Consider the following 9,236-nt stretch of genomic DNA (forward strand, 5'->3'; position numbering starts at 1 on the left):
TTTTTTTTTTCTCTCTTTTTTTTTTTTTTTTTTTTTAATCATTTCAATTAAAACAACCATTTGCAGTGGAAGCTCTCCTCTCTTAATAGTATCTTCTTATTTTTTACATATTTTTATTTTTTATTTATCTGGGAAGGAGATGCTATCCATGTGCTGTAGGTTCAGCCACTGCAGGCAATGGCTGGCAGAACCCCTTCATGCAGTGATGGAAGGAGAATCTCCTGGAAACTTGTGCCAAATTCAGCAGTGCCACTAGTGTTTTATTTATTTATTTATTTATTTTCTTCCCCTTGAAATGAAATTACAGTTGTCTTATATTCTTGCACAATGAAGAAACCCCCAGCTTCTGATGGTGATGAAGTTAAATCTCTGTTTTGGAGTTCACTTTGAAGCCCAGGGTGCAGTGGTTGTATTGGGCCTAAGGAAAAGGGTAATTCAGGATGCTCAGGCAATGCCACCGTCCAACTACCGGGGATCTGCTTTATTATTATTATTATTATTATTGTAGTTATGTTGATCTTTGTGAGCAATATTTCAGGAAATTCCAGGTCTATGCACCTGTGACTGAAATATCCAATTACAGCGATATTCCTGTTCCTCACCCCTGCTAAATGCCTTCTTAAGCCGTCTGTCTTCCATGCATTACTGCAAGCCCTGCTCGTGGGGTTGTTACCTTGGCTTAACGAGAGCACTCTGATATCTGTCACTGGGAATGAGAAAACTCCTCCACATCCCCCAGTTTTCCTCAGTTGTTTGCAGTGTGCTGCGGGGAATTGTGCTCTTCCCCATGTGTTGACGATAGGTATGATGCTGCATGGATTTTGTGGGATTTCTGTCGTTTTCCCTCAAACATTGCTCCTGCTCCATGGCGTGAGGTCCCTGCAGACTTCCTTCCACTTGCCCTACATTCCCTGTGGTGCCCTTTGGAGCCGGGTGCTTTGGGGGTGAGTCTGGCCCCGTCTTCACCATCGCCTTGCTCCATTCCCCAGCGCCCTTCCCATTGCTGGCTGCAGGCAGGATCCTGGTTTCTGCTTCTGGACTCTGATCCCGTTGGCATCAAAATGAACATTTAATTATCTGGAGTCCGATGTCCCTCTTCATTACTGCGGCTGTATTTACCCTTAGACCTTTAGGGATTTAATTGCATCAGTCCCAGATCTTTCTGCTGAGCGTAACTTGGCATTTCTCAGCGTGTTCCTCTATCTCTGCTGAAAAGGTCTCCAGGTCTGACAGTGGGGAGAGCAATTTGTCAGCGTTTGGCCCAGGTAAGCTTTTTTGTGCAGCTGAGCGGGTTTTTCCTGAGCGTTTGCTTTTCCTCCTAATTTTTTATTGAACATCGCTCTGTGTTTCTCTTGGCTCGCCCCTGCAACAGCTTCTGAATGCGGGGAGAGCAGCGGCCAGCTGATGTGTCCGCAGGGCTGCTCAGCACCAGCGTTGTGCTGAGTTGTGCCTTCAGCCCTGCTCCAAACAGGGAACAGCTTCTGGGATGGAAGTTATGCTTACAGTCGGTTGCTAATTAGCAGCAGCAGAGTAATTATGTAACTGATGAGAGAGGGCTGCCATTTGTGATTTGGATTTTTTTTTTCTTCCCATTGTAAACATAAATTTGAAAAAAAGAGGGGGGGTTTATTCCACTTGGGTTGTTTTGACGTGGCAAGTTGTACATGCTGGGAGGTTGGAAGAAGCCCTGGGGTGCTGGTTAGGACTGGTCGGTGTGGTTCTGACCAGTTGGGGTGCCTGTGGGATGGCTGGGGAGCACTGGAGCAGCTCTGTCCACCTCCACGGCAGCCTGGCTCTCCTCCCTCGTGTCTTCCTCTCATCGCCAGAAGATGAATGTCCCCCAGTGTTATCTCTGTTCCAAGCCTCCAGCTCCCTCCCGAGCCATCACTTTCTGCAGCTGTTCTCATAGCTCTCCTGTTGAATCCAAATCAGTTCCCTTTGCCTCTGAGGAGATTTCTGTGTTAAGAGGGTTCATGGATGAATACGCTTCAGCTGGTGGCCTCGCACCCGGACCCAGGGCAGTGAGGATGGTGGGGAAGGCAGTGGGATGGCTTCTGTGTGCTCCATGCACGGGCTTCTGCCCACTGTCCGTGTGCGAGACAGAAATCTGTGAGAAGAGAAGTTCAGCCACCTCCTTTGAGGTCTGCATCAAGCCCTGCCAGCCCATCCTTCTCTGTCAGCTCATTTCTTCTGGAGCACGCTGATAGCTGGCAAGCTACGTGAGCTGCCAGCCTGCTTACATTGCCTTTGTCTTTTAATGTGTTTTGTGTCTCTTCCAGGCCTGCAAGGAGATCTGGGAGTAGCTGAGAGGTGGCTTTGCTAACTGGGAGCCCTCTGGGCTGCTTTCTGCGGGCGTAGGGTGAGGGTGCCCAGTGCGGTGGTTGAGTTTCCAATGAGGCAAAGTCAAGGTTTGCTCTGCCTCTGGTGCACGTGCTGCTGTTCCTGGCGTTATCTGTGCTCGTCATAAATCGAGTCCCTATGGGGTGGCCTTTGGTTCAACTCAGCCAAGAGTCCTCCAACTGTGACAGCAATTCTCCTACAACCTTTAATAGCTTTTTGGCCTTTTTTCAGTTATAATGGGCACCATTAAATCATTTCCCAGTCAGCTCCACACAGTAGTACCTGGGAAACCATGGTTATTTCCCATTCTAAATATAGGGAACATCTGTGCATACACCTGCAGTGTTACTGTAGGTAAATGTTGACTTCCTAACGGGGATGTTAATGCGCAGCAGGGCACGATGCTGTCTGGAATGCTTGAGTCGTGGAGTGCCAGTCGTGGCCTCTGAAGCGATGCAGAAGGGGGCTGTCTGAGAATATAACTCAGGCTATGCAGACCTGAGAAGAAAATATGTAAAGACTGAAGCACCCAAGAGTCAGTAATGAGATCTGGAGTTTTATTTCTTTGCAGGCCATCTCCTAAATCAGGCTGTCTTGGAGAGAAGATCAGAAGAGGGGGTGCTCCAGGGCAAGATGGCATTGTGTTGCTTGGGAGCAGTAAGGCATGAAGTCTGGGGTTGCTTCCAGCCTTGGGAGCCCAGAGATGTTGGAAATGGGCTGAGCCTGTGGGATGGGTACTTGTGTTGCAAGAAACGAGCAGCTTTCATGAGTGTTGGTGGTAACAGGAGTGATGGTGCTAGGAGGGGATGGGAAGGCTGAATTAATCTCATGTAGAAGGCCTAATGAGGAGACAGCCTGTGCTTACTGATGGCTTTCTGGGGTAGTCTTCCTTCATCCTGAGTGTTTGTGCCTTCCAATCCAGGAGAAAAAAATAAAGAGATGGTGGATGGACCACTCCTGTCCAACTTTGCATTAAACATCCTGTCTTTGTGCTGGAAACATGAAAAGCCTCCAAGTTTCTCCAGAGATGTGTTCAGAGGACTCTCTCCAGTGATGTAACAAGCTGCAGTTTGCTTCAAAAGTTAAGTATTATAAATGTGGCTGATGTAATTCTATTTCAAAAAGCCTTAGAGGCTTGCAATAATAAACAGAGCCTTTTAGTACCTGGTTATTGATGCAAAATAGTTTAGCAAACTGGGTTGCTGAAGTGCAAATGCCATGTATTATTCATTAAACTCTTTCTTTCCACAAATCACTGCTTTCCATGGTGTAATGTTCCCCGGTAGCACCACTCTTCGGGAAGCTCTTTGGTGTGAGCCAAATGTGGAGCCTCAGACCCATCCATCAGGATGAGCCGTTGGTTACGTTGTTGTCTTCCAAATGGAGTTCATAATGGGCAAAGAGGTTTAATTAATGCTTCAGAGTAATGTGTCTGTTTATAAAGAAATAATGTACTATAAAATTAGGCAATGCATAGTGAAATGTACCTTCTAATGGGTAGGCTGGCATTTTAAGTGATCAGTAAATCACTTAAATATTAAGACCTTCTTGAACAAGGATAATAAAGCAAGAGATTTGGAAATGGTAGATACCAGTACTTACAATTATCCACTAAATAAAACATTTTTATAGTGATCATAGAGTTAATCACCTCGCAGAGCGGACAGGTGATGGGGACAGTGGAAGATATGTGGCATTATTGCCTGCAGAAAAAGGAATTTCAGATGTATTCTTTAAGGCCAGAGTTAACAAGGAGAAAACAAACATTTTCCGAACTCTATCTACTCTTTTGATGAATAAATGCAAACAACAGCAGTTATATAGAAACGCTCATGATCTAAAACATGATAGATCAAGAATATTCCCTAGACAGTGCTAATGTAGTTGCATGAGAGAAAAGGGAGATGATCTATGAATATTACTTTCAAATATTTGAAGTAGGAGTTTGAAAACATTCTCAATTGCTTCCATATTTTTAAATACAAGTTGGGCAGAAATACTGAATTACTGCTTTACAGCCCTAATGGATGAAGGTTTTGTGGTGCTTCTGTAAATTCTGATCAGTGATGGGAAAGATATAGGAAGAGAATCCCAGGTCTCTGCTACAAGAAGTTTTGGCAGTTTTGAAGGTGAAATGAGATTTTAATGAATGGAATTGGATCCAAATGACAGGGTGGTTTTCAAGTTAAATATACAGAAACTAATGGTCTGTAGGAAATGTGAACTGTTTGCGTAAGAACATACACAGATTTTTGTCCCAGGCTGGAAGTTATCATAACAGCTTTAAAAGGGTATGTAACAGGATAGTGGAAAGGAAAGGTGAATGGAGGTTTTTAATAGGTGATATGTGTGGGATGTAGACTCCTGAATGTCTTTGAATGTCTTATGGCCCCTCTGCAATCATCTGTGTGATGCTCTGCCTGGACTGCGTGTCTCCTTTAGCGGTGCAGCTTGACAAATAATCCACACTGTAGTCCAATTCATGAAGGATAAGGATTTTTCTTACTAGAGGTGGGATTTTCTTACTTAAAAGACAGACATTAGTAGGCAGCTCAAATCATTTCCTAAAATAATTCAGTCAGAGAGAATATGGAAATATACTCATGTAAAATATTTTGTATCAACTGAAATGATTGATGAATTTGATGAATGAAGAGTTAGCTCCTGGTTAAGAATTCATAGATGTTAAGTGTCTCTGAAGACAAGGAGGAGTAGATTGCACAATTGTGCATGCTGCTTTCAGTGATTGGTATTTTATCATTTCTCTGTGAGGAAAAATGAGCAAAGTTTTTAAGCAACTTTACATAAAGAGGATAGAGAGATGATGTGGTGGATCCAATCTTTGGACTGTCAGAAATTAAAAAAAAAAAAGGCATATGGGGAGAAGAATTTTCAAGAATGAAGAAAACTCATCCCAGGCATCCTTTTGGTCAGTGGCTCTGATGGACCAACAAATAACTCCCTGGGGTTGCGAGGAGTATGTTACTTTCCTGTGTGAGCTGGATGAGAATGTTTGTTGCAGGCTGAAGAAGAAATAAACCATCTTCTGAAGTCACCTTTCAGAGTAGGAGGTTTATGGATGTTTTTGCAAACAGGTAGCTTGGATTTTGGTCAGGATTCATGTGGCTGTATTTTTATGTCACATGAGATGCTGACAACCCAACAGCAGTTCCAATTCTGAGCTGAAATACACATTTTTTTCCATGTTTGTACTATTTCTCTTGATAAGTCAGGTTTGCCCAGATAGGACATGGTCTATCAGGGGAAGACACACAGCTGGTTGGGTGCTCCGCTTCACTGGCTGCTGAGGTGCATTGGAACAACATAAATTCTAGGGTATCCTCTATGTTTTGTGTTGAAGTATTTCAGGAAGGAATCAACACAGAGACAGCTGAAGAGCTCCTGTATTTGGTTTCCAAGTCTTAACTTGACCTACTTTTATGGGATAAAAATTTCAAAACAATTTCCTTCTTCAATTAATTTTGAAATGTTTCTAACATTAAGGAAAACATAGGTTCAAAAGCACTTTTTTAAGAAGCAAGCTTTAAAGCCAACAATTTCCCAAGAAACAACCAAAAGCTTCCCCAAAACAGGTTTTCAGCAAAAACTCTTTTGCACTTATTGGGACCAAGCCTTGTGCCTGGTGTTGTGCCCATGAAACCTGTGAGTGCAGTGAGCTTTGAGATGAGCTGACACCTCTCTCATCCCACGTTCTCTCCGTGGCAGATTAAGCTAAATCTAAATAGTACCCAGCCCATAGAAGCTGCCAGAAGAATACTTCAGATGACAAGCAGTAATTTATTCTGATTAGAGCTGACTGTGTGTCAGACACCAGCCCAACTATTCCCCATCTCCTGCCCCAAAAGGTCAGAGAGCTCGACATTAACTTTGCCTGGATTCATCTTAAGGAACAGAGCGAGCGGAGGGGGAGGATGGCGAGCCACTCGCGGGAATGGGGACTCGAAGAGGGCACATTTCATGGTCACTTGGGTAATTTGCAGCTGGATTTCTTTTTGACCTTTCTGCACTGTATTGTTAACAGCAAAGAATTCCCCTCCCCACCCCACGATGGTTTTATTCTGAAGAAAGCTGCTGGGTAATGCTGAAAACTTGCTGGGCTGTACTTCCCATGCAAATAAACTCTTTGTGATGAATATTTAGCATCCTTGGCCCTTTGATCTTGAGCTACAAGCAGGAGAGATCTTCAAGGGGCAGGGATCGGGTCTATAAATGACACTGCGATCAGCTGGCACTTAGTTTACACTAGGCTGGCAATCAGAAAACTGTTTTCCAAGAAATTCTGCTGCTTTAAATAATTTCATTCTGAAATGAAATGGAGTAAAAATTAAGCTTTTTGGCACAAGTTCCAGGAACCCATCTGTTTTAGGGATGCTTTAGGGGACAGAATTACTTATTTCAAATTGGATTATTTTTTTCCTTAGGAAATGTATTTAATTTTTCAAAAATTAAAATTTAATATTGAAAAAAAATTAAATACTGAGAAGGAATCAAATCATTTTGGCGGAATAGGGCACACCAGTGTTAGTGAAATGCTTTTGCTTAAATAAAATATTACTGACATCAGTGAGGTTTCAAAGATATTCAGATAGGTGAAGATGCCCACTGCTCATCCCAGCACGTGCAAGGATTTCCATGCAGAACTAACTCAAGTAGCAAGTGAATTTTTCCTGGTGTTTCTTTGTGAGGGTCTCAACCCTTTAACCCAGTTGAGAGGAATGTACAAAGTGCTCATGTTTGTACTGAAGACAGTCCACAGAACTCAGTTCCTCTGTCTGAGAGGTGGATGTTGATCTTCAGAAGCCCCCCAAAACATGGGTCTCCAAGCAAAACCAGCCTCGTCCCTCAGAGAGGGACAGCTGGGAAGTCTCATACTTGTTCTAACATCTTCGCAAAAACTTGTAATTTAAAATCACAGAAAAAATTCCAGCTCCAGACACCCTCCTGGGAAAGAGCTGATTTTTGGAAATGCCCACTTTTCCAATAAGGAGAATTTAGGGCTTCCAGGCAGCCCGTGCCAGCACTGCTGTGTACAGCTGCAGGGGTGGGTGAAGGTGCTGTGACCATCGCTGTATTTCATGTATTTGGTGCTGGTGGAAGTGGGTGCTGAGTCTCCTTTTGGGTGCTAGGAGAAAATGGCTCAGAGGACTGCAGGCTTGCCCTCCAAGACCCTGCTCTGGGAGAGTTTTAAAATAGGGAAGAGTCCAGGTCTGCTTTGTAGTAGGAAAACTGGGCTCATTCTCAGCAGGAGTGGATGTTTTGGGAGCCAAGGTGGAGGGAAATATTTGGCTCTGTGTGCAGAAGGAAATTTATTTAAATACTGTTTTACACTCATTTCATAATAGTAGCATTTTATCTTTTTTACATTGATTTATGGGCACTGAAGCAGAACAGAGGAGTCAGAAGAAAGCAATTAATGAATAAAGAAAAAACCCTGCACAAATGCTTCAAGGTAAAAAAAGAAAAATTAAGAAAAAAAAAAAAAAGGAAAGAAATCTTCCAAACACTGAAGAAGGGGGATAATTGATGGTTCCATTTTAACCTAATGTTATTTCTGGATCTCCTTTTTTTATAATGTGTTATTTACTGCATAGTTTAGAGCTGACAGAAAATAAACAGCATTTGCAATATAACGTCGTTAGCACCCCGATGCACTTGCTCATCCTACTTGGCTGTCAAGTTCGAACTCCAACCAACATCAGTCAACGTCGGCTGTGATGGAGTCTGTTTTTAATAAGCATGGTGCTATAATTACCTTATTGCAAAGTTAAAGCCAAATGACACTTATGATGAAGGTTTCATGGCTAAACAGTAAAGCCAGTGAAGCATTCGCATACCAACTGTCAGATAGGAAATAGCTGGTGCAGGATTTGCTTCTTTATTGCTTGATTGGGGTCACTTCGTTTGTACTTGGGAACTTTGTCATGGGCACAACAAGTAAAAGAGGGAGAAGGGAAGCCAAACTCTGAAACGAGGGGAAAGTTCTGCAGGTGGCTGCTGGGAGGCAGGTGGGGGTGTTTTTGGGGACAGAAATCAACCAAACCTGATGCTGGATGTGCTGTGCTGTCCTGATTTCCTCCCACTGCTTTAAATACGATGGGCACCACGTGGAAGGGTGGAAGCATTTCATTGGGTCTTCCAGCATAAAACTGGAGCTGCTTGGTGTCATAAAGCTTCCTGCAGGAGGAAAAAAAAAGTTTTCTAGGGACCTTTATCTTGATGAGAAATTGCCTATTAATTGTATCCATTACAAACTGCACTATTTAAATCATCTCCCAGTTGCACATTTTTAACCATGCTCCCTGTTCACAAGTGGCTCGTTGCTGGAACCAGAAAGGTTCTGCCTGGATGAGTTGGATCTTCTCGATGTTAAATAAAAGAAGGGATTTGCCTTTGAAAACAGGGTGTCTGCAGCTAGGTTTAAATGCCTGTTTTAGATTTATTGATAGCTAAAGAGGGGTTGGCATTAATGCACCTGCGAAAATGCAGCATCACATAGATTGGCTCTCAGTTCAGTTCATATTAGGAATGACCTTTCATTTTTTACCTTTTTTATTTTTTAATTTTTAATAAATAAATAAATAATTCAGGAGCTTTTTTTCCTGTGCAGGCCTGGGGACCACTGGTGTGGGCTATGGACTTCTCCTGACTTTGGCACATGCACGTTGTTTGCTTTGAAGCTTGTCCCCCTGTGGTGTTCCCTCAATCTCCCTTTCATGGAAGGCAAGTCCATGGCCACCACCCCATGGAGGAGGCTCAAAGTGGACATTTTCACGTCCCTTTCTGCCCCGGGCTTTGCAGCAGCTCCTCCTGGCAGAGTAGGAAAAGAGGATGTCAGGGCAGGAGGTGGAGGGCTGTGGGTCTCCGCTGTTCTTCCT

The 9,236-nt window shown here is 43.4% G+C and overlaps 1 long non-coding RNA gene across 2 annotated transcripts in view; it reads left to right on the forward strand.

The window, feature by feature from the left end:
• LOC118168686 overlaps nucleotides 1-7,248 on the forward strand; it is a 36,351-nt gene extending 29,103 nt beyond the window's left edge. Inside the window, exons 4-5 of one of the 2 annotated variants that reach the window (XR_004751733.1) lie at nucleotides 6,207-6,330; nucleotides 7,047-7,248. This is a non-coding gene — a long non-coding RNA (uncharacterized LOC118168686). Of the gene's footprint in view, nucleotides 1-2,911; nucleotides 3,593-6,206; nucleotides 6,331-7,046 lie in introns of those variants that run through there. The other variant, XR_004751732.1, reaches the window with a different exon arrangement.
• Nucleotides 7,249-9,236: the final 1,988 nt, after the last annotated feature.

This window comes from Oxyura jamaicensis, chromosome 5 (assembly GCF_011077185.1).
Source record: "Oxyura jamaicensis isolate SHBP4307 breed ruddy duck chromosome 5, BPBGC_Ojam_1.0, whole genome shotgun sequence".
Classification (NCBI taxonomy): Eukaryota; Metazoa; Chordata; class Aves; order Anseriformes; family Anatidae; genus Oxyura; species Oxyura jamaicensis.